Below are 22,283 nucleotides of genomic sequence, written 5' to 3' on the forward strand. Positions count from 1 at the left end.
TGTAATTTGGTGATTAGAGACTTGCTCAGACTGAGATTTGATTTTATGGCAAGAATACTTCATATATAGTCTTGTTAACTTCCACCAGGTGGTACATAATATCTGGTTGTGTCTTTTGAAATGATGCCAGCAGCTGCTGATGACCACTGCCTAGATCCTTCGATTCCTTAGAGGTCATGTTGATCTCGCGGTCCTTGTTCACTTGACAGTAGGAATGCTTCTATAAGAAGAAATTTCCCCTTTGACTCTTTGGTTATCCTAAAACACAGGAAAAGCAGAAATAATTGCTTGACTCTTAATTACTGAAAAGCTTGTTTAATTACCCGTTTTGAAAATGTTGAGTGGACTCCTGAGCATTCTCTAATGGTTACCTTTGAGTTCCTTTTTCTTTTATTTTTTAATTTTATTTTATGTTAGAGTATAGTTGATTTACAATGCCATGTTAGTTTCAGGTGTATGACAAAGTGATTCATTTATACATATACATATATCCATTCCTTTTCAGATTCTTTTCCCATATAGGTTATTATAGAATTTTGAGTAGAGTTCCCTGCACTATACAGTAGGTCCTTGTTGATTATTTTATATATAGTCGTGTGTATTTGTTAATTCCAGATTCCTAATTTATCCCTCCCCCCACTTTGTCTTCAAAGTGTGTGAGTCTGATTCTGTTTTGTAAGTTCATTTGTATCATTTTTTAAGGTTCCACATGTAAGTGATATCACATATTTGTCTTTCTCTGTGTGACGTACTTCACTTAGTATGATCATCTCTAGTCCATCTGTGTTGCTGCAAATGGCATTATTTCATTCTTTTTAATGGCTGAGTAATATTCCATTTTGTATATGTACCACATCTTCTTTATCCGAGTTCCTTTTTCTTTTACCATCATGATGAACCCATATTAGATTTGTTTCAGACCACTGCATTTCAGTTCCTACTGAGGTTCAAATTATCCTGTCTTTGGCCCCTGAAAGCCTCTTCACATTTGGTCGTGAGTCCTCCTGGCCTGATTCCAAGGGTCTTTGGTAACTTCCTCGTTTTCTAGTATGAGTAGATGTCCCAGGCTCCTGTGATACATTTGCTGCCCCACTCCTGGATTACTCATTTCTCCAAAGATTTCTGGTTCCTTTTAGTAGAAAATAGTATTTAGAGATCACAGTTTGGGCATTCGAGTGCCCATTGCTACTGCTTTGGTTATTGTGAAATCTTTATTTCTAAATCCGTAAAATCCAGACCAAATTTGTTAACTCCCTTCCCCAGAGCCTCATTCTGAGGGGCCTACTTTTTTCTTTCAACCTTGTTCATTTCTGACAGTTATAACTTTTACCCATCTTCAAGGCTTGTAGCCTTGACATTGGGCTCTGAGACTATATCTTCCTCACTTTGTCTGTAGACTGATTATAAAAACTGTAAGCCAAAACCCAGCATTTGCAAAATTATAATTACATAAATATCATCCACTGATGAACCTCAAAACAGTATGATTGGATCTATCGCAAAGGAAAATGTGTTCCTATTCCACTACCCTGGGGCCCTGGCATGAAATCTTTGTAACCTTCATGGCTGAATGCATTCTTTTTATAATTACGGTCCATTGCTTAATGTCATGCTGCTTCTTATTCTGATTCGTGTTTGTGCTATGATGTTGTACAGCTATTTTCCCTGGAATTTCTAGCTGTTTTATTTGTTGTTGTGTTGAAAGAAGAAACATACATGATTTCATCTGATTAAAAATTTCCAGGTTCCTAATTGTATAATTATGTAATGGAACCCATTTGCATTTTGAAAACTTACATGGTGGAGTCCTTTGATATTTCTCATTTGAACTTTGACATATTGTTTTTCAGGCTTGTTGCAGAATTTCAAGCTAAGATTTATTTTGGTTGCACTCCTGAGTTAATTTTGCTTTTTCACGGATCACAGATATTTCTTTTTCTTGGATTCCTATTTGCTGTGATGGCGTGCATCTTCAAATACTTTTTTTTTTTTTTTTGAAGTTTATGGAAGATAAGCTTTCTGGTTTCTTCCTACCTGAAACTATTTTATCTCCTCTTTGGTTGATAGTTTGGCTAGGTATAGATTCTCAGGTCTGAAATATTTCTCTCCTGGAATCATAACTGAATTTCTCTGTTGTTTTCCAGCATTTAGTGTTGTCAGTTATAAATCTCATATCTGTCTTTGTAGCAGCTCTTGGTAGTAGACTACTCGCCATCCAGTCTTTCCTTTTTCCTTCTTACCAAACCTGATTTTGTTCAAGTGTCAAGACCATTGTTTTGAAGGAGGGGGCCCTCTTCCCCAACCCCAGGGAGGGACTCATAATTTATTTAAGCCAGTCATGGTAAATCTATCCTTCACATCCAAGATTGCTTTAGTAATAGGTTTTTGAATGTCTCTGCTTGAGGATTTGATGATTCTAAATTGTTGCAGCCATCCTGTGACCATGAGGAGAACAAAATGTTAGAGACAGCTAAGTAGAAAGACGAAAATAATCTGTTATCGATGATGTAATCACACAGTTGAATTAACCAACCTTAAAACTATCTAAGTTGACTCTTGAATAACCTGGGGGTTAGGAGCACCGACCCTGATCCTGTGCAGTGGAGAATCTATGTATGACTTTACAGTCAGGCGTCCCGTATCCAAGGCTCCACATCTGGGGTTCAGCCAACTGTGAAGTACTGTGGTATCATTTAACAAAACAAATCCAAGTGTAAGTGGACCCACACAGTTCAAACCCTTGTTGTTCAAGGGTCAACTTACTTTACACTGTCTGATTTTTATTTGTAAATAGGTTTAGGCTGTCTCTTAGTTTGAGGATCACTTTGCCTCTTGAAGAGATCATATTTGTTACTATTATTCTGAATCATTGGCATCTCAACATGGCTGATTTTGGGGTTAAACATTAGGCACCTCAGGCCTGATGTTTCTCCAATCTCTTCTTCATGGAGGCATAAGGAACTTAAAAAAAAAAAGCAGACTTCCCTGGTGGCGCAGTGGTTAAGAGTCTGCCTGCCAATGCAGGGGTCACAGGTTTGATCCCTGGTCCAGGAAGATCCCACATGCCGTGGAGCAACCAAGCCTGTGTGCCACAATTGCTGAGCCTGTGCTCTAGAGCCCACGAGTCACAACTGTTGAATCCATGTGCCACAACTACTGAAGCCCATGAGCGCCTAGAGCCTGTGCTTCACAACAAGAGAAGCCACCACTATGAGAAGTCTGCACACTGCAATGAAGAGTAGCCCCCTCTCTGCAACTAGAGAAAGCCCCATGTGCAGCAATGAAGACCCAACACAGCCAATAAATAAATAAAAATAAATTTTTAAAAAAGGAAAGTGTCTGTACAATAAATTTGATAGACTTGCAAAACTGAAAAGGCTGTCAAGAGTTAATTTAGTCTCCTGCCCTGACTGTAAGCAGGTCTCATGAGAAACTACCCCATAAAATTGCTTCATATGCTTTTCATAGACACAGAAATGTCATCACCTCCCTTGCTGTGGTGCATTCCAGCGTGTTGATGCCAGAGAAAGAGGTGCAGCTTTAGAGTTTTATCCTGATAGAAACAGAGTGGCATTTTTCCTAATAGAACCAGTTGTTATTCTTAGCACGTGGAAGCATTTCTTATTGCAAGAAAACCAACTCATGTGCAAATTGATAAAATAGATTCAAGGAAGTGAGAGTTCGAACTGCAGAAGTGACTTGGTTTTGCAAAAGGTTTCCTAGCATGTTCTTTAAAACACAGAGCTCACCAAATGGATTAAAAATGAAACTTCATTTCAAAAATAAAAATCCCCAATACTGCCTACCTTATTTTAAGCACTCGTGCTGTCAAATTTACAAAACCCCTCTATTAAGTGGTAGCTGTGGGGAAGCCTCTAGTTTGGGAGTGGCATTTGGCTTTTCCCTCTGGGGACTTTCCTAGGGTGGGGACCTGCTTGACTACCCTAATTCCTTCCACATGGAGGCTCCGGCATCTGCAGTTGTAAACCACGATTCTTTGACACGCAAATCCCAGATGGCGCTTTGAATTTAAGGCCCATATTGCCTGCAGATTTCCACCACATGTGGTTTAATTTTTTTCCTCATTGTTGCTCAATGCATTCTCGTTGGGGGCTGGGGGAATAAATAAATATGTAATGAAATGAAGAAAACTCTTGTAGCCCCATGACTGTTAATATTTTGAAATTGATCCTTCTAGATGTTTTCTAGGTATATTCATTTATATGTATGACTATTTTTTTCTTTTTTTAATTGAATTTTTATTTTATATGAGAGTATTGTTGATTTACAATGTTGTGTTAGTTTCAGGTGTACAGCAAAGTAATTCAGTCATATATATACATATAGCCATTCTTTTTCAGATTCTTTTCCCATGTAGGTTATTATAGACGATTGAGTAGAGCTCCCTGTGCTGTACAGTAGGTCCTTGTTGATTCTCTATTTTATATATAGTAGTGTGTATGTCCATCCCAGTCTCCTAATGTATCCCTCCCCACCATGCTTCCCCTTTTGTATCCATGTTTGTTTTTGAAGTTTGTGAGTCTTTTTCTGTTTTGTAAATAAGTTCACTTGTGTCGTATTTTAGATTCCACATATAAGTGATATCATATGGTATTTGTCTTTCTGACTTCACTTAGTGTGATAATGTCTAGTTGCATCCATGTTGCTGCAAATGGCATTATTTCATTCTTTTTTATGGCTGAGTAATATTCCATCACATATATGTACCACATCTTCTTAATGTATTCATGTGTCAATGGACATTTAGGTTGCTTCCATGTCTTGGCTATTGTAAATAGTGATGCAGTGAACATCGGGGTGCATGTTTCTTTTCGAATTATGGTTTCCTCTGGATTTATGCCCATGAGTGGGATTTCAGGATCACATGGTAGCTCTACTTTTCATTTTTAAAGGAACCTTCATACTGTTCTCCATAATGGAACTTTATTTTTTCTTCCAAAAATGGTGTTGGACCCTGCCCTGCTCAGGGCTGCTCCCCATCCTGCATGTCACGCTGTGGATGCCGTAGCTCACAGGTGACCCGGATATACCCGCCGCGAGCTACTGCTTATGAGCTACCACTGGTCAAGGGTCCACGAGCCCATCATAGTCCACTGTGTTCATCAACATGAAGGGAGAAGCAAGGGGGCCATCGCACGCGAGAGCTACCATGCATTGAGCGCCTCCTGTTTGCTCGTGGAGATGGCGCACGCATTACCTCTGCTTCACAGACTTAGCTGAGGGAGAGTTGGCTCCCACCTCTCTGCAGATGAGGACCCCGAGACTCAGCTGAGTCAGAATTTAGGTTCAGATCGATTTGGCTCCAATGCCTACATTTCCTCGGACCCCATAGTGCTTCTAGCAGACCCGCAGGATCTGGGGTGAAGGCGGCCGGGAGAGGAGGATGCTGCCCCTGGAGGAGCATGGAGGTGGCGATGAGCTAGACTTACCTGTGATGGACTGAGCGGGGCACCCGGGGCTGCTTTCTACACAGGCAGGAGGGGGCCACCAGTGACCAGAGCTGAGCCTCAGTGGGAGAGTCTAGGGTAGATGAGTCAAGAGGCAGAATGAGTTCCTTCGGGCAGACTTGGCCTGGGGAAAGCCACGGGGCTGAGAAAGCTTGGTTTTCACCCATCTGCAGAGCTCTTGAGTTTGCCAGGTCCCTGAAGGCCCATCAGGGGCCTCAAACCCCATCCGTGCCTGCCTCTCTGGCCTCCTTGGGCGAGACTCTTCCAGAGTGTAGGTCTCCTTCCTGTCAAATCAACACTCCCATGTGCAGTGGTCCATCTCTCAGAGGGCTTTCTCTGGAAATGCATGTACACTATTAGGTTAATGGATATTATTGTCTTAATATGCGTCTCTCTCCCAAATACTTGCACTGGAACAGCACTGTTGGTACCTGGTGCTGGAAATACAAAGATGAAGCCACCTTCTCTTAAGCAGCTCGTTATAGTGGGGAGACGTGACACATATAGCGGGGAGGAGATGGGTACTAGGGGATGATAGAGGACGTGCCACAGGTTATGCTCCTTTGTTGTTGTTGTTGTCATTTGTTAGTTGCCCCTGAAGAGGGGTGATTGAGGGTAGCCCTGGAAGGAGATAATTGAGTAGGGCTTTGAGAGATGAATAGGAGCTGTATACCAGGCTGAGGAGTCAGTTAGCTGGGAAAGCAGCTTAGCCAATGCCTGGACATGATGATAGCCTCTGCCTTGGCTGGCTCAAGTCGGCAGAGGCCAGTGGGGTGAGCCAGACTGAGGAGGGCCTTGTGTGACATCCTAAGACACCAGGGCTGTATCCAACGGGCAGCTGCCCTTGTCAGATTCTAAATCTCTTTAATCAGGAGAGAGACTTAATCTGACTTGTGTTCTGGAAAGATATTCTTGGTAACAATGAGGGGGCTGGATGAGTCACTTGGAGAAAGGGAGGCTGTGTTGCTGAGTTCAGTAATCTGGACGTTTTCAGTGATGCTGAGAGTAAGTTTGGGTCAAGGAGGCTTTTCCCCAGGGTTCCAATGAGAGAAGACCAGCTCGGGCCTTAGGGAAAGAAAGACAGCCTCAAGGACATGTGGGGGGCGCGGTCAGATTCCCGGGGAGGTAAGAGGAGCAGTCACCCCCCACCCCAGGCCCCAGCGCCTTGTCCTCACGTCAGGGGCGGCAGGCCCTGATGCTGCTGTCACAGCCTCTTAAAGGAACGAAGGCCTTGGCCATTCATGCATCGCAGTAAATCCTGGCACAGGCCCGTGGGAGGCCCGGGGTACCTTTCCCGTGTGCACTTTTAATGGCCATCAAGCTTTGTGAAACTCTCCCGCTTCAGGAGGTGGGGAGCAACACAGGAAGCAGAACCCGGCAGGGCAGAACCCGGCAGGGCAGGGGTGTCCCGTTGGGCAGGAGGGCGCCGACGCCGAGAGACAGCCAGCCACAGGCTGTGGGGAAACTTCTGGGTGGGGAGGCGCGGCGTGGGCCGGGTGTGATGTGCCAGGTGCCTCCTGGGCAGAAGAGCTGATTTAAAAATGCAGTTAAAGAGACAGTGGAGAGTCCCCAGGGCTCCGCAGCCAGACTGTGGGTTCAGATCCTGGCTTCCTGGCTGCGTGTCTTGGGAAAGCCACCTCTCTCTCTGTGCCTCGCCTTCCTCATCTGTAATATGGGGGTGATGATGCAGGTTTGTTGTGAGGATGAAATGAGTTGATACACCCACAGCACTTAGAGCAGGGAGCACCTTGCCCAGGTGCCCATATGCTTTTCCAGAGACCGTCCTGAGGCCTGAGCTCTCAGGAGCTCAACCCACCCAGACTCACCCTGGCCCCAGGCTCTTCTTCCCACTCCACCGTGGGCGCAGCTGCACCCTGAGACACCACCCTTCTCCCCTGCTTCCCGCAGATCCAAGGACCAACTGATGCCCAGACACACCCAGTTAGAGGGCAGGGGACGGGTGGCATGGCACCGCCACCCGGCCATGGAACGCCGCCCGGCTGAGCCCCATTCAGCCAGGGGAGGTGGCCTCCCAGCTCAGACCGCCCAGCTGTAGCTGGACCCCCTCACCCCCCACCCCCAGCTCACCCCTCGCCTGGAGCTTCAAAGTGGTTTTTTTTCCTTTTGCATTTGGATTCCAAGAATATTTAATGGGGCGTGTTAGAGCAAACAGCCCGACGTGCAGTCTTCCTCTCGAGATTAAACAGGTGCTCAGGCCCACTTTAGCCAAGCTCGTCAGCTGCAGCAGCTGAGGGCTCCGGGGGCCTCTGTGGCTGTGCTTTCTTTCTGGTTTTGCCCCCACCCCTCAATGCTCCTCTCTGTGTTCAGGGCCTTCCCCCCACCCCCCAGCCTGCCTGGCCCTGGCTGGGCAATGCCGTCTCAGCTGTGAGGGGCAAATGAGAAGACAGGTTCCTGTTGGCAGGTGCCTTTGCTGAATTCACGTGACTTCTGGGGGTGGGATGAGGCCCAGTGGAGACCCCCTGGCACAGGCCCATGGAGCCATTTAGGTGACTGTCCTTCTCTCCCTGCAGAGGTGGTGCTGCTCTGGCACTGGGGACCGTCCCCTGTCCCAGCATCTCCTTGTGGACTTTGCTTAGCTCACGGCCAGGGGCCTCTGCCCGGGCCTGGCAGCCCAGCTGCCCAATGGCGTGAGTCCTGCCACCTCTCTTTTTTCTGGAAATTTCACAGCCATGTTCTAATGTAAACACTGTTGTGGGAGAGCCCCTTGGGGATCCTTCTAATGTAAACACTGTCGTGGGAGAGCCCCTCGGGCACCCGGCTGTGGTGACGGATGGGCGGGGAGGGAGCCCACGTCGCTCACAGCTCGGGCCAAGGTTCCAGCGCGGCGCATAGCCCAGCCTGACTTGCACCATTTGTCTCCAAGTACCAGGGGATTTTCAAACAGCTGCGGAGCCAGCCATTTCAAAAGGGAACATAGTTCTGGTCTGCGGTAAGAATAACACACACCGCGTGTGCTCCAGAATGCAGGCCTCCGCATCCCTGGGCGTGGGGCGTGGCAGCCTGTCCGTCCTCGGGCTCTGCAGTGTCACCTCGCCCCGCCCGCACCTCCTGCGGCAAGTGCTGCTGTCGTCCAGGACCACCGTGGGACTCAGGCTCAGGGCGCACGCGGTGGAGAGGCTTTCCCCTCTTCCCACGACCTCAGTTCTGTCCAACTCCCGGGGCAGCAGTGCTTGGAGAAGTCCTGGGCCGGGAAGGATGTTTCTTCCCACAGATGCGGCACTGTTTTCCCTCCTTCCTCTGCCCTCTCTCTGTCCCTCATCCCGTCTCCTCGCTCCTCCTCCTTTTATGCTTTCTCGCCCCAGAGAGGCCTTGCTCTGAGGAGGGATGGACTCGGGTCTGGAGTAGGGACCCCAGCCCACGGTGTTGGGATGAAAAAAGCAAGTGCAGAAAGTACACAGGGTGTCAGAGGCTGATCACCAGCCAGACGCAGGCCCGGTGGGGAGACAGACGTGGCAGCGAGAGCGAGGACAGGGGCACAGGGACCCCGTGTGGGAGCCACCGAGAGTCCCTGAGGGGAACTCCCCACCCACCCGGGGCACCCAGGGCCGCCTGCCCACAGGGAGCCCCTGGGCCTCCCGGGCAGTGTGTCCAAGTGAGCAGGAAAGTTCCGGAGCCCAGAGACTCAGCCGAGGGGTCAGCCAGCATGCAGAGCACTGCCCTCAGAAGACCCCACTTCTCCCTGCCCTGTCAGGGGCCGCAGGAGCCTCTAGTGGACACTCAGGGCCACAGGAAATCGGGACTTGCCTGCCGTGGTCTCAGCAGCGTCTGTGGAACTGGAATGCTTCCTCCTGGGGGGTTACCCCTCAAAGCTGTCTCTACAGGGAGAAAATTCCAGTCTGGGGCACATCAGCCCAGGCAGGATCCCCAAGGACGGCATGGGCTGGCGACCTGGGGACACAGGTGCCCTGGACTGTGACTCCCCAGACAGCCCTTCCAACGGAGCGACCAGCCTTCGCTAAGTCCAGATGCTCCCTCCTCCCCCTGCCTCAGTTCCTCTCCCCTGATGGCGTGTAAGGAGGGGACACAGAACATGAGGACACGCTGCTCAACACGCGTGCTCACGCGCACGTACGTGTACAGTCATAGCCAGTGTCTGAACATAACCACACTGCAGACACTTAGGAAACAGAGGAAGGAAACACCCCCACCCCCGCCACCATCTCATCTAGGAGCTGCTGACCAGTATCAAGAGTATTTCTAAAGAAAACAATATGTGTCACTAAAAATGAAAAAAAAAATTGTCAAAAAAAGAGTATTTCTTCTTACTCTGTAAAAAAAATGTTACTGAAGTAGAGTTGATTTACAATGTTGTGTTAATTTCTTCTGTACAGTGACTCAGTTATACATACATACATATATATGTATTTTTTAATATTCTTTTCCATTATGGTTTGTCACAGGATGTTGAATATAGTTCCCTGTGCTGTCCAGTAGGACCTTGTTGTTTATCCATCCTGTATATATCAGTTTGTATCTGCTCATCCCAAACTCCCTTTCCCTGCCTCCTCTTTGGCAACCACAAGTCTGTTCTCTATGTCTGAGTCTGTTTCTGTTTTGTAGATAAATTCTTTTGTATCATATTTTAGATTCCACATGTAAGTGATATCATATGGCATTTTTCTTTCTCTTTCTGACTTACTTCACTTATTATGATAATCTCTAGGTCCATCCATGTTACTGCAAATGGCATGATTTCATTCTTTATGGTTGAATAGTATTCCATTGTATATATGTACCACATCTTCTTTATCCATTCCTCTGTTGATGGACACTTAGGCTGCTTCCATGTCTTGGCTATTGTAAATAGTGTTGCTGTGAACATTGGGGTGCATGTATCTTTTTGAATTCTACTTACCCTTTTTAATATGCAAACACAGTTCAGTCATTTCCCCCCGATCTGCGGTTTCAGTTATCTTCAGTCAACCACAGTCTGAAAATATTAAATGGAAAATTCCAGAAATAAATAATGTTTGAAATTGCCCGCCATTCTGAGTAGCAGGATGAGATCTGCCCAGGAGACGCATCACCCCTCTGTCCAGGGCGCCCTGCCTGTTGGTCACCTCATAGCTACTCGGTTGTCAGATCCACCGTCGTGGTCCCGCAGTGCTTGTGTTCAGGTGACCCTAATTGTGCTTAATATTGGCCCCAGAGCACAAGAGTAGTGTTGCCAGCAATGTGGATGTGGCAACGAGAAGATGTGAGGTGCTTCCTTAAGTGAAAAGGTGAAAGTTCTCCACTTAATAAGGAAAGAAAAAAATTGTGTGCTGAGGTTGCTAAGATGTACAGTAAGAACGAATCTTCTACCCATGAAATTGTGAAGAAGGAAAAAAATTCATGCTAGTTTTGCTGTTACACCTCAAACTGCAAAAGTTACAGCCACAGTACGTGGTAAGTGCTTTGTTGAGGTGGAAAAGGCATTACGTTTGTATAAAAAGATGTTTTAAGAGAGAGAGAGAGCGACCAGATTCACACTTTTATTACAGTGTATTGTTATAATTATTCTATGTTATTATTAGTTATTAGTTGATTCCTCTGCCCAGCTTATAAACTGAATATTATCATAGGTATGTAAGGGAAAAACATAATATATATAGGGGTTGGTACTATTGCAGGTGTCCACTGGGGTCTTAGAACATACCCTCCTCAGATGGGGGGGATGACTATAGAAGTTTTATTCTCAATACAATTTTGTGCCCTCCTTTTCTCACGTAACATTTTGTCAGCAGAATTTTAGATGTATAGTATGAACAAGTATCACTTAAAATGAGAGATGACTCTTCCAGGAAATGATGTACAATGGATGACAGTCCACGTGTGGTGCTGGACATTTAAGTGAGTGCTGTGTTTTCTCTGCTCCAGGCAGTCCTGCCCTGCCACGTGGACCCCATTTTAAACCGCTTTCTGGGAGAGATGAACCACAAGCTTCACGTTTCTTGCACAAGTCCCGCACCATAGGCTAGGGCCGCCTTCATCCCTGGGCCGAGAGTGGGGTTGAGTCAGTGCAAGCGCAGCACCCCTTTGGGGTCAGCTCGGCCCCCACCGGGGAAGGCACATTATAGATTATTGTGTCATCTCAGGCAGAGACACCTTGTCTCTCTTCTCTGCCCCCACCCCAGAGGGCCCCCTCTCCTAGCATGGGAACCCCCAGCTGCTTGTCTGTCCCCTCAGTAGGGCGGGAAACCTTGAGCAGAGGACTGTATTGCGCTCACCTGCGAACCCCTCGTGCCTGGAAGCAGGACATGGGAAATTCTTTTTTTTTTTAACTTTTTATTTTATATTGGAGTATAATCGATTCACAGTGTTGTGTTAGTTTCAGGTGTACAGCAAAGTGATTCAGTTATACATATACATGTATCCATTCTTTTTCAAATTCTTTTCCCATTTAGGTTGTTACATAATATTGAGCAGAGTTCCCTGTGCTACACAGTAGGTCCTTGTTGGTTATCTATTTTATATATAGCAGTGTGTACAAACCATAAACAAAACAAAAAGACAACCCACAGAGTGGGAGAAAATATTTGCACACAATGCAACCGACAAGGGATTAGTCTCCAAAATTTACAAACAGCTCATGCAGCTTAATATTATGAAAACAAACAGCCCAATCAAAAAATGGGCAGAAGACCTAAACAGACATTTCTCCAAAGAAGACATACAGATGGCCAAGAGGACATGAAAAGATGTTCAAGATCACTAATTATTAGAGAAATGCAAATCGAAACTACAATGAGATATCACCTCACACCAGTCGGAAAGGCCATCATCAAAAAATCTATAAACAGTAAATGCTGGAGAGGGTGTGGAGAACAGGGAACCCCCCTGCACTGTTGGTAGGAATGTAAGTTGGTGCAGCCACTATGGAGAACAGTATGGAGGTTCCTCAGAAAACTAAAAATAGAGTTGCCATAGGATCCAGGAATCCCACTCCTGGGCGTATATCCAGACAACACTATAACTCAAAAAGATACATGCACCACTTTGTTCCCTGCAGCACTGTTTGCAATAGCCAAGACATGGAAAGACATGGTGAATTCTTCATAAATACCTGGGCTGGAAGGAAGGAGGGTGGAGGGGACGTGGAGGGGGGCAGTCACCTCCTTAGGCATGGTAATCGAGGACATTTTCATGACCACATGATCTAGTTTGTGGGGGGGGGTGGAGGAGCTCTGTTTATAACTTGTCAAGTCTTTTTTTCCTTTCGACTCGGAAGAGTAATGTGAAAAGGAGTCACAGACACGCCTGTCTTCATCAACCTGGGAAGTCGAGAGACTTGAGAATGCCGCACCAGCCCCGCGCAGCAGGAATCCCAGCGAATGCCATCCCCCACAAAGGTACGTTTCTCAGGGCTCTCCCTCCTGGAGGAGCCTCAGTTTCCTAATCTGAAAACATGAATAATAAAACCGCCCACCTTGGGGTGGTCAGTGCACATGAACTGATCTGCTCCATGGGGCTCCCCCAGAAGTCCTGGGAACATACAAAAGGTGCAGCCCATCTTAACTGAACCAAAGTCAAAATCTGATCTTCAACACCTGTAGGACCCCGTCGGGCAGCCGTGAACGACAGGCCATGATGTGACCTTGGACCGGTGCTGAGGAACTGCACTTCTCCTGGTGCCGTCCAGAAAGGAGCCAGGGAACAGCCCTTCATGGAGGCTGCCTTCCTTGATTGGCACCTTCTTTTACCTCTGAAGCATTTTGCCATCTCCTACCTGTTCTCTCTCTGGGTTCTTCTTTGGTCCATTCAGGGCTTTCTCCAAGGTGACTGGATCCTTCCTGTCCCTGGGCGGGGCTTCTGTCGCTCGTGGGTGGCATTTGGAACCCCCTGTGGCTCCTCTCATTCTGGGATTTGGCTCCGAGGAAGTGGCAGGAATGGTTGTAGCAATAACGGCCCTTTCTGTCCAGCAGGGTCTCGTGATGCCTTTGGGCTCCTGCCCTCAGAGGATGTTGCTGATGCTGCACAGTGTGGGGTCCAAAGACATAAACGTGGAATCTACTGATGGTAAAATTACGGGATACCGTTGAGGATGTTGCCAAGACAGAAACATCTGAGGTTTCAGCAGCAGAGAAAGAGTGTGCCTCGTCTAAACCACGGGTTTGTGTTTGCCCCGTGAACACCGTGGCTCCTGTAATTGCAGCTTTCACTTCTTGCTTCGGCTGCTCAGGAGCTCAGAGCCCAGACTATGTCCTGCCTCCCTGCACTGGGGGCAGGACGTTTAGTGTGCCCGTCTGTGAGGTCATCAAACCTTTATTTCCCCATTCATGTTTCCCCTCAGTCTCTCAAAGGTTTTGGTGGTTGTTATTCCAAATGGAACCCGTTGCTGTGAGGTTCACAGAGTCATTTCTCGACCATCAGCAGCCTGGACAGTGAGCAGCCAGCGCCTCTGCAGCCCACCGTCTCCACACGGTGGCTAGAGGCCCCACCCCAAGTCAGCAGCCCAAAGCGCGAGGTTGCTCGTGGCGTATTTTCGACGTTCACTTAAAATCCTGCCCGGTCATTTATTTTCTTTCGGTCCCACATGAGGCTGGGTTAATTTTCACAGCTCTTCACAGGACTCAACCGCCGGTGGTAGAGAGGAATGAAAGGTGATCTGTGTGCCGGGCACGTCTTTTGTTGAGTCAAATGATTTTCAAAAGAAATTCTCTGAGCCGTCCTCACAGCCTGTTCTTAAGATCTTCCTCCCCACACCCCCCTCGTCGCTCTCCTCTCTGGCCCTTCTTTCCTTCCACCCCACACTCATGTCACTGAGTAGCTGCACACGTCACTTCACTTATTTGCGCCTCAGTTGCTTTTATTTTTCCCCTTTTCATCCATAAAAGAGGGATTTAAAGAAAGCCGTAGGATGATTAGGTGGATTAAATGAAATCATTCCTGTAAAGCCCTGAGAGGCAGCAGAAGTGCAACGCATGTTAGCTCTCATTATTCACTCATTTAACAAACACCTATGAAATACCAGATGTTAAATGCTGGACACACACAAACATTTCTCAAGGAAAAAGAATTCTGCTTGTTTAAACACACCCCCCCCTCCATACACAGTAATTCGGGGGCAGCGAAGGCCTGAGAGTCCGCTCGTGGTGAGGGCGGTTGAACCTCTAGGATGGGCTGGGAGTGGCACCCTGCCCTGTCCTCCTCCAGAAGCCTTCTCACCCCCCTTTACCTCATCTCCTTTTCCCATCCCCCTCCTTTTGCCTGTGAGAGCTGCCTTCTCTGGTCTGGGGTTCCCTGTAAGGCCCCAGCCCTTGGCCACACGTGAGGCCGGGTACTTCCCAGACCTTGAACCCCACCGTCCACTCCCACCCTGGGGGCTTCGTTGTTACTACCTTTGTGCAAGTCCGCCTAAAAAAAGACGGGTCTCAGTATTTCACTTGCCCCCTTTCCCCCCCATCCTGGCCTGATGACTTTCCGTTTCCCTCTGCTTTTGTGGACCTGTTGTCCCTCTGGCTCCTCCATCCAGTGATGGCCGGAGTGATTAATCTGGGGCTTGTTTCCTCCCCCCTTCCCCGCGGCGTGTGCAGGGCCCATCCATCAAGATGCCCAGATAATTGAAGCCATCCACCTGTGGGCCTTACCCGGGCAGGGATGCTGGCCTGGAGACTGTGCTGTTCGCTGTAATTACTCTTTCTGAGCGAATCCCTGGGGCTCCTCTCTGCCTCCTGCAGGTCCTCATCACCTTGAATGATGCTTCTGTAAAAACCTCTCCTCTCCTCCCCACCAAGACCGTAACCCTAGACTGGCCTTAGCAACAGTTTCACCCTGACCCTAAGAAGAGCTATTTTTACTGAAGAACCAGCCAGATGGAAGCAGTTCAGCTGCAGTTTGAGGGAGCTGAGTTGGCCACTAGAAAGAACTTTCTTCCCTGAGGCTCGGAGAAGCTGAAATACACAACCGAGAAGGGTGATGGGATCTTCCTAAGAGAGCTCCAGGGAAGGGACTGAGAGTGGACCTCTCTTGAATGAACTGAATGTCCTCCCCCAGCCCCTCCCCAGTCTAAGGAGAGTTCTTGCAGCTGGAAGAGACCTAGCAATCATCTATCCCAACCTCCCTCTCAGTGCCAAGTTTGGGATACCTTCTCTTAGCACGAATCCTCCTTAACTGTTCATTTATTCATTCAGTCACTCCTTTCACAATATCTGTGACTCACGGCGTCCTACGACTAGATCTTCACTGTCCCAAGCACAGGGTGGGTACAAGTGGCAACAGTAAGGTGGTGTCCGACTAACCCAGAGGGATGAGAACGTTATATAACCATTGTCTCCAGACTGTCAAGTTAATAAAAGCGATAAACCTCTTTGGTTGTTTCAGGGAATATTCTGCAAAAAAGAGTTTGCATGCAAGGAGACATTCGGTCTTCTAACCGATGCCAGTCACCAACGGCAATGACATGAAGAGGCATCATCACTGCTGCGAAGAAACCTCTCACGTGTGTAGCCCTGGAAACGTGCACCGTCCAGCAAAGGATCTGAAACCCTGCATTAGCCTTGGTGAGTAACTCAGGGCCCCAGAGAATTTGAGGCCTTGGACCCTCCGCACATCAAGACATGCAGAGTCTGGCTGCCTTCACTTGGAATTCAGGTCTCCCAAAACATGGTCCCAATTTACTTTTCTCCTTTTAGGCTGCATTAGACCTTTGGAGGACCTAACCACTGGTGGTGTCCACCTCCACCCTCCAAAGAAGGCGAATATACACACGACTAAAAACCATAACACAAGTGTAACCATAACACAAGGAACAAGTGTGAGGAAGTCCAACTCTGTTCCGATTCTTTCCATAATGTCTTCTTAATGCTGTGTTTAAAATATCAAATACGAAATTCTTAAACAAAAATGGTGGGCATCCTGGTGGTGTTGATGGCCTGCGTAGGTGCTTGGCCTGATGGAAGGTAAGCAGGCATTGTCCACTGTGTCCCCACCAGGACCCTCCATTCACTCCAGCCTGATCTTGACCCCAAGCTCAGGACCTTGTAGGCTCTTGCTTCACACCAAGCATCAGTCTGTCTTTCTTTTCCTCCATAATTCTCACTTTTCATCTAAGGCTCCAGCTCACCCCCGAGACCAGCAGCACCGCCGGGCCGTCCCCCATCTGAAGAAGCCTCTGTTGGTTACTCCCACAGAGGGCTCTCCCGCCTCTGATCTCCTGCAGAAAGTGTCGCCTGCATCACTTAATAATATACCGCATGTGACACGTCTCACACTTTTGCTTCATGCTTATAATTAACTTTTCAAGTGTGCTTGTGTTTTTCTAATGAACCTATGAGTCTTTGCGGGTAGGACTCAGATCTTCTTTTCCATCTGGTGCTGCTAGGAACAGAGGCAGCCCTGACATATCAAATATGCTTATTCCTTGGTTCAGTCCTTTCTAATCTGAGGATGAAAGAGACTCACTTTAGAAGCAGAAATTCTCTGAAACACTGAGAATACATTTCACTTATGAAATACTGCACTAAGGGTTGGTGATCACTTGGTGCCAATGGGATGGTAAGTTGAAACGCACCACCAAGCACTGATTACCATGAAAGTGAAAATAAAACCTTAAATGTCATAAGAATGTTTAAATCCTCAATAATATATCTCTAGCCTCCTCTTCCACCCCATACCTTTCCCACCATCCTCTTCCACTATTATCCGTGTTTCAGACTGTTACCAAAAGAGCGACATAACGCACCCTTTACCAAACCTCAGCTCCAGTTACTTCATGAGGTGACTCAGCCTCACTTCACAGGAGAGCAGGCACAGGCCAGTGGCATTTTTATGGGATGAGAGGAATTGGGAAAGTCTAGAGCTTTAGATCCTCAGTACCTTTAGGTTCTGGTACCACTTCTGCAGGTCAAGCTTCTCTGTGTTCGAGCAAGAGGAACCAGGAGGAAAAGCCTCAAGGGAAGTGTGAGTTTCAAGACAAGGTGGCAGCAGGAAGGCTGGCAAGTGGGCGTGGTTTACAATGCTGAGGTGGGGTGGGGGTGGCGGGGGGGGGGTAGAGGGAAGGTGGGAGGGAGCCAGAGCAGTAGATTGGGTGCGAAGTAGGAGGTGGGAAACTGGAACTGGCAAGAGTAGAGGGGAAGGGGACAGAAGCTTCTGGAGCCTTTGCTTCTTCAGTTTTTTGAGAGGGAGAGGAGCATATTTGTAATTACCATGACTGAAGATTCAAGAGAAGTGATGTGAGTGATAAAACAAGCGTGGCCAGGGTGGGGACCAGATCAAGGAGGAATTAGCCAGAAACCAGAGAGGGAGAACCTTTTCTTCTGAGAAGCAGGTTGCATTATGTAAGAGGCCTTTGATTATAAGTGAGAGAAACCAATTTATTTTTTATATTGGCATTTAGTTGATGTACAATGTTGTTAGTTTCAGGTGTACAGCAAAGTTGTACATACATATGTACATTGTTTTTCAGAGTCTTTTCTATATAGGTTATTAGAGAATATTGAGTAGCGTTCCCTGTGCTATACAGTAGGTCCTTGTTGATTATCTATTTTATATATAGTAGTGTGTATGTTAATCCCAACCTCCTAATTTAATCCCTGCCTTTGCCCTTTGGTAACCATCAGTTTGTTTTCTAAGTCTGTGAGTCTTTTTAAGAGAAACCAATTTAAATCAGTTAAGTTAAAAAAAAAAAGACAGAAGCATAGCTGGGCCTCAGGAACTTCTGGAATGTTCCGGACTCTCCCTACATGGCTCTCAGGTCCCCTCTGCATCCTCCTCATTCTTCTCTCGACCCCTGCAGGTCCTCGGTTTCTTCCGTCTTGGGGGGAAACAAGGCTGAGGCTGCAGCTACAGGAGAGGGACTGGACTGACCCTCTTGGCCCCAAATGCAAAATTCTAGGGAAAGTGTCTCACTGGTCTGTCTTGAGTCTGTAGGAGCCCAGCTGGGGTCAGTAGATTGTGTGAGGCTGTGCAGAGTGGGCCGGCCATAACTAAGCATGTGCCTGTGGGGACCATGCAGATGGGAGGAAGTAGGGCAGCCTTCCCTGAAGAGGGGCGTCCATCCATCCGGAGGTGGAGGGGAGTTTAGAAGGTCTGACAGGCTCACATCTCAAGTTTGTTTGTTTGTTTGTTTTTTGTTCTCGGGGAAGTTAGGACATCTGCCAAGAGTCGGGGTGGATGGTGATTTGGACTAGAGACGGGTGTGGAATGCTGCCGCGTGAGATGAGACAGCCAGCAGGACAGCAGCGCCATGTGGAGAAACAGTCACAGGTAGAAAGCGTGAGTGTGCAGTGGGGTCAGCCCAGATTTATCCACTTCACAAACATTACTGACGACGAACTCTGTTATCGTCCAGTATCCTGGACCCGGTACCACTAACAACAGGTGGTTGGGCTGATTCAGTGCTGGAGAGTGGAAATACAGGTGCTTCGGGTACAGGGGGCAGAGGAGTGGGGGGCGGGAAGGGCTGGGGTAGGTGGAGACCTGGCCACAGAAGAGGACACAGGGACCTCATCAGGGAGGTGTCCTGGTCACGGCCCTTCCCAGCGGAGATGACCCCTTGGGTTAGGTGAACGCATCCTGCTTTGCTCAGGAAGGTTGCACAGAATTATCCGTGGCACTTCTTTTCACTACTGTCAGGTCCCGATTTGCACGCTGGATCACGTGGTCAGCCCATACTCATGTGGCCAGGTCCGAGTGACTGGGGAAAATGGCCTCTTGGGGATGTCACTTCTTTCTGGGTTGTAGTTCCAGGCCTGGTGATCTGGAAAGAGTAAGTCCTGGCTCTCAACCTGTGTCTCTCCTGTCGGTCCCACCCAGGGAATTGAAGACTTCTGGAAGTGTCCAGTGCCTGCAGTTATGAGGTCTGAAGAGAATGGATCAGAGACGAGAACACAGCTACTCTGGCCTCTGCAGCTGCTCTCCTGCAGGAGAGGCCCCATCAGCGGAGGCTAGAGGAAACAGCTCCCTTCCTTGTTGGCAGCAGGCTTGGAAATACCACCCATACCCAAACTGGATGCCCTGAGGCCACCTGATACACCCGGGGCGCCTCAGGGCAGGAAGTCCCAGAAACCATGTAGTTTCTGACCACCCACTTCAACTTTTCTTTGCGTGGAAGAGACAGGGACTGTGCAGGAGTCGTCTTTGTTTCTGCCACAGTGGAGACTGACGTCTTGCCCAGAGTAGCTTCTCCATACATTCTCACATGACTGAATGAATGTCCTCTCCAGAGCAGAATGGAGCTGTCCTGGCTCAGAGGTGCCTCAGGTGGTGGCCTTGAACTTGGTTTGCAGACAAAACCGTGCAACAATGCACCACAGGAGATGGGGCAGGTGAGGAAGAGGGGGTGGGGAGACTGGCAGGAGTGCGGCAGGATTTTTTCCTGACCCCAGCTAGTGATCAGTTTATACCCTAAAGCAGAAGGATTAATAACCAGGGTAATTTTATTCCTGTTAGAATGTAACTACAGATGTGGGCTCATTGGGTGAAACAGCTAATCCTTTCTGCATTTGGCTCACTTGTGAAATACGATGCCTGGGGTTGTCGAAAGCGCTGTTCGCACAGCGGCCTGCTGCTGGGCGCCTTCCTCTCTTCTGGGCTGAGTGGGCAGCTGTCCGGGGGCGTCTGTGCTCTTGCCTCTTGGGTGAGCTGACTTCTCACTGGACTGGTGATGGAGGGGAAGGCACGAGGCCTGTGTGTCTGGGGACTTGAAAGGAGGGACGGTGTCGTTGAAGGAAAACGTCAGGTGTAGGAGTGGGTGGGTGCACAGAGAGGCTGGAGGGAAAAAAACTCTTGCAGAAATCTAAGGTCCTGAGGGATGGGGAGGCAGCAGGAGGAGGGAAGGGGGAGCCCCGGATCGGAGCCAGCGGGCCCCAGGGATTTACAGCGTGGTAATAGCTGGAGGCTCCAAAGCCAGGAGATACAATTAATCAAAGAGCTGCTGCTGCTGGAGCAGAGATGAAAGGCTTTCCAGGCCGGTCGGCGCTGCGCTTGGAGCTCTCCCCCGCGCAACCACCTGCGGTGAGTAACAGGAGACGCGGGTCCTCTGGGCGCTGAGGTCTGTGAGTCCAGAGTCCAGAGCTGCCGGGGCAGGGAGGCGCCAGGGGAGACCTGGGGCGGGAGTGGGCGTGGCCGGGGCGGGGGCGGGGCGCAGTGAGCGGGCACACGTGACCGCCCCTCCTGCCCCTCCTTCCCCACCTCCCCGCCCCGCAGTTTCTGCCCACGCCTCCCGCTGGGCGTGGCCGGCGTCGCCCGGGCGGAGCCTCCCCTGCGTCACCGCCCCCGCCCGCGGACTCCGCCCGTGACCCCCGACCCTTCCAGGGAGGCGCAGCCCCTGGCGCTCAGGAGGCCCTGCCTGCCTGCCTGCCACCTACCGTCTCGGACGATCGCGTTGCATTGCCACCCCTTCCTCCACCCCCACCCCTCCCGACTTTTCAGTCCGGGATGCAGGGCTGGAGAGGTTCGAGCTCCATTCCTGGGTGATGCGTTCCAGAAACTTTTACACATGCCCCGGGATTCTTGGAAGACGTTGAGAGGAAAGCAGAGCTTCCGACATCCCCACCCGAACGCCCCAGAACCAGAGATGGCATTTGCCTCTGGCCCCTGTGGGGTTCGAAGGGGCAGAGTGACCAGGGGGCTTGTAAGAAAACCTTCCTCCCTTTCCCTCTTACCTGGGTCCTTCTTTGATGTCCCCTCCCCCTCCCCCAGCCCGCGACCCTGGAGCCCGAGACCCTCTCCACCGGGCGGGTGGCTCGGGAAGGATTTGGCCTCCCGGGGGTCCAGGGGTTGGGAGGCTCGCATCGCCATGGCAACGGGCTCTTGGTTGGGGGTGGGGGATTACGAACTCCCACATGTGCAGCAAATTGCAGAGGGACCCGCTGAGTGCCAGCTGGGGCTCCAGGCGGGCGGAGGGAGGGGGTGGTCTTCAGGGAGATGGGGGCATGACCAAGCCTGAGGGGCGGCCCCAAGCCTGGATGCAGGGCTGCACGCATTCCCTGGGAGTCAGATGGGGCCACACACGGTGACACATGGCGAGCCGCGTTCTCCGCTCCCCGGGCCTCGGGGTCTGCTGGCTTGCTTGAAGGGCCCCGCCGCCAGGGTTGCGCGGGCTGAGGGGGACGCTTCCCTTCTGTGGTCTGTCCCAGTGCCCTAGCTGGTGAGACCAGTAGCTCCTGTTGGGAGGGCAGGTGGGTTGGCTGTGGAATTCAGTTCCATGTGGCTGAGGCCACTGACTTCTTTTTACAATTTTTTTTAAAGTTTTAAAAGTTGTATCAGTCATTAAAGTATATATATTTTTTTCAGTTCAGAAAGGTGTAAAGAAATGAACATGAGTCAGAGCCCCTGTCTTTCCACCCAAAGATAACCAACCATTGTTAATATTTTGCTGTCATCCTCCAGATACGCCCACACGGTTACCTAAGGATGTACTAGTGCTGAAAGTAGATTCCATGATGTTTTGTCGCCTGTGTTTCCACTTAAGTTAACAAAGACATGGAAAGATATATAAAAGTCTGTATTATTATTTCTAATGGCAACATAGGGTTATTATAATTTATTAGGCAATTTGCTATTGCTGGAAATTTAAATCGCTTCCCCATTTTTACTCTTTGGTGTGGTGATAAACATGCTTCTGCTTACATTTTTGCATCCAGTCTGTTAGTTTCCTTACAGTACTTCTAGAAGTAGAATTACTGGGTCAAAACTTATGGGCATTTTATTAATTTATTTATATATTTATTGGCTGCTTTGGGTCTTCATTGCTGTGCGCAGACTTTCTCTAGTCGCGGCGAGCAGGGGCTACTCTTTGTTGTGGTACCTGGGCTTCTCAGTGAGGTGGCTTCTCTTGTTGCAGAGTACGGGCTCTAGGTGTGCAGGCTTCAG

At 48.9% G+C, this 22,283-nt stretch overlaps 2 long non-coding RNA genes across 4 annotated transcripts in view; both read left to right on the plus strand.

Moving 5' to 3' along the window:
• The window catches only part of LOC130852503 (uncharacterized), a 37,715-nt gene extending 24,485 nt beyond the window's left edge, over positions 1-13,230 (plus strand). For both annotated transcript variants that reach the window (XR_009053370.1, XR_009053369.1), the window contains exons 4-5: positions 12,700-12,820; positions 13,025-13,230. This is a non-coding gene — a long non-coding RNA (uncharacterized LOC130852503). The remainder of the gene's footprint in view (positions 1-12,699; positions 12,821-13,024) is intronic.
• A 1,669-nt stretch (positions 13,231-14,899) lies between these two features.
• LOC130852502 (uncharacterized) lies at positions 14,900-20,504 on the plus strand. 2 transcript variants are annotated; one of them, XR_009053368.1, is made up of 4 exons: positions 14,900-15,669; positions 15,792-15,970; positions 18,554-18,674; positions 19,224-20,504. It is a non-coding gene; the product is annotated as an uncharacterized LOC130852502 (long non-coding RNA). The 2 variants fall into 2 exon arrangements; XR_009053367.1 differs by having other exon boundaries at positions 14,900-15,970.
• Positions 20,505-22,283: the final 1,779 nt, after the last annotated feature.

The sequence above is a fragment of the Hippopotamus amphibius genome, chromosome 4, assembly GCF_030028045.1.
Source record: "Hippopotamus amphibius kiboko isolate mHipAmp2 chromosome 4, mHipAmp2.hap2, whole genome shotgun sequence".
NCBI lineage: Eukaryota > Metazoa > Chordata > Mammalia > Artiodactyla > Hippopotamidae > Hippopotamus > Hippopotamus amphibius.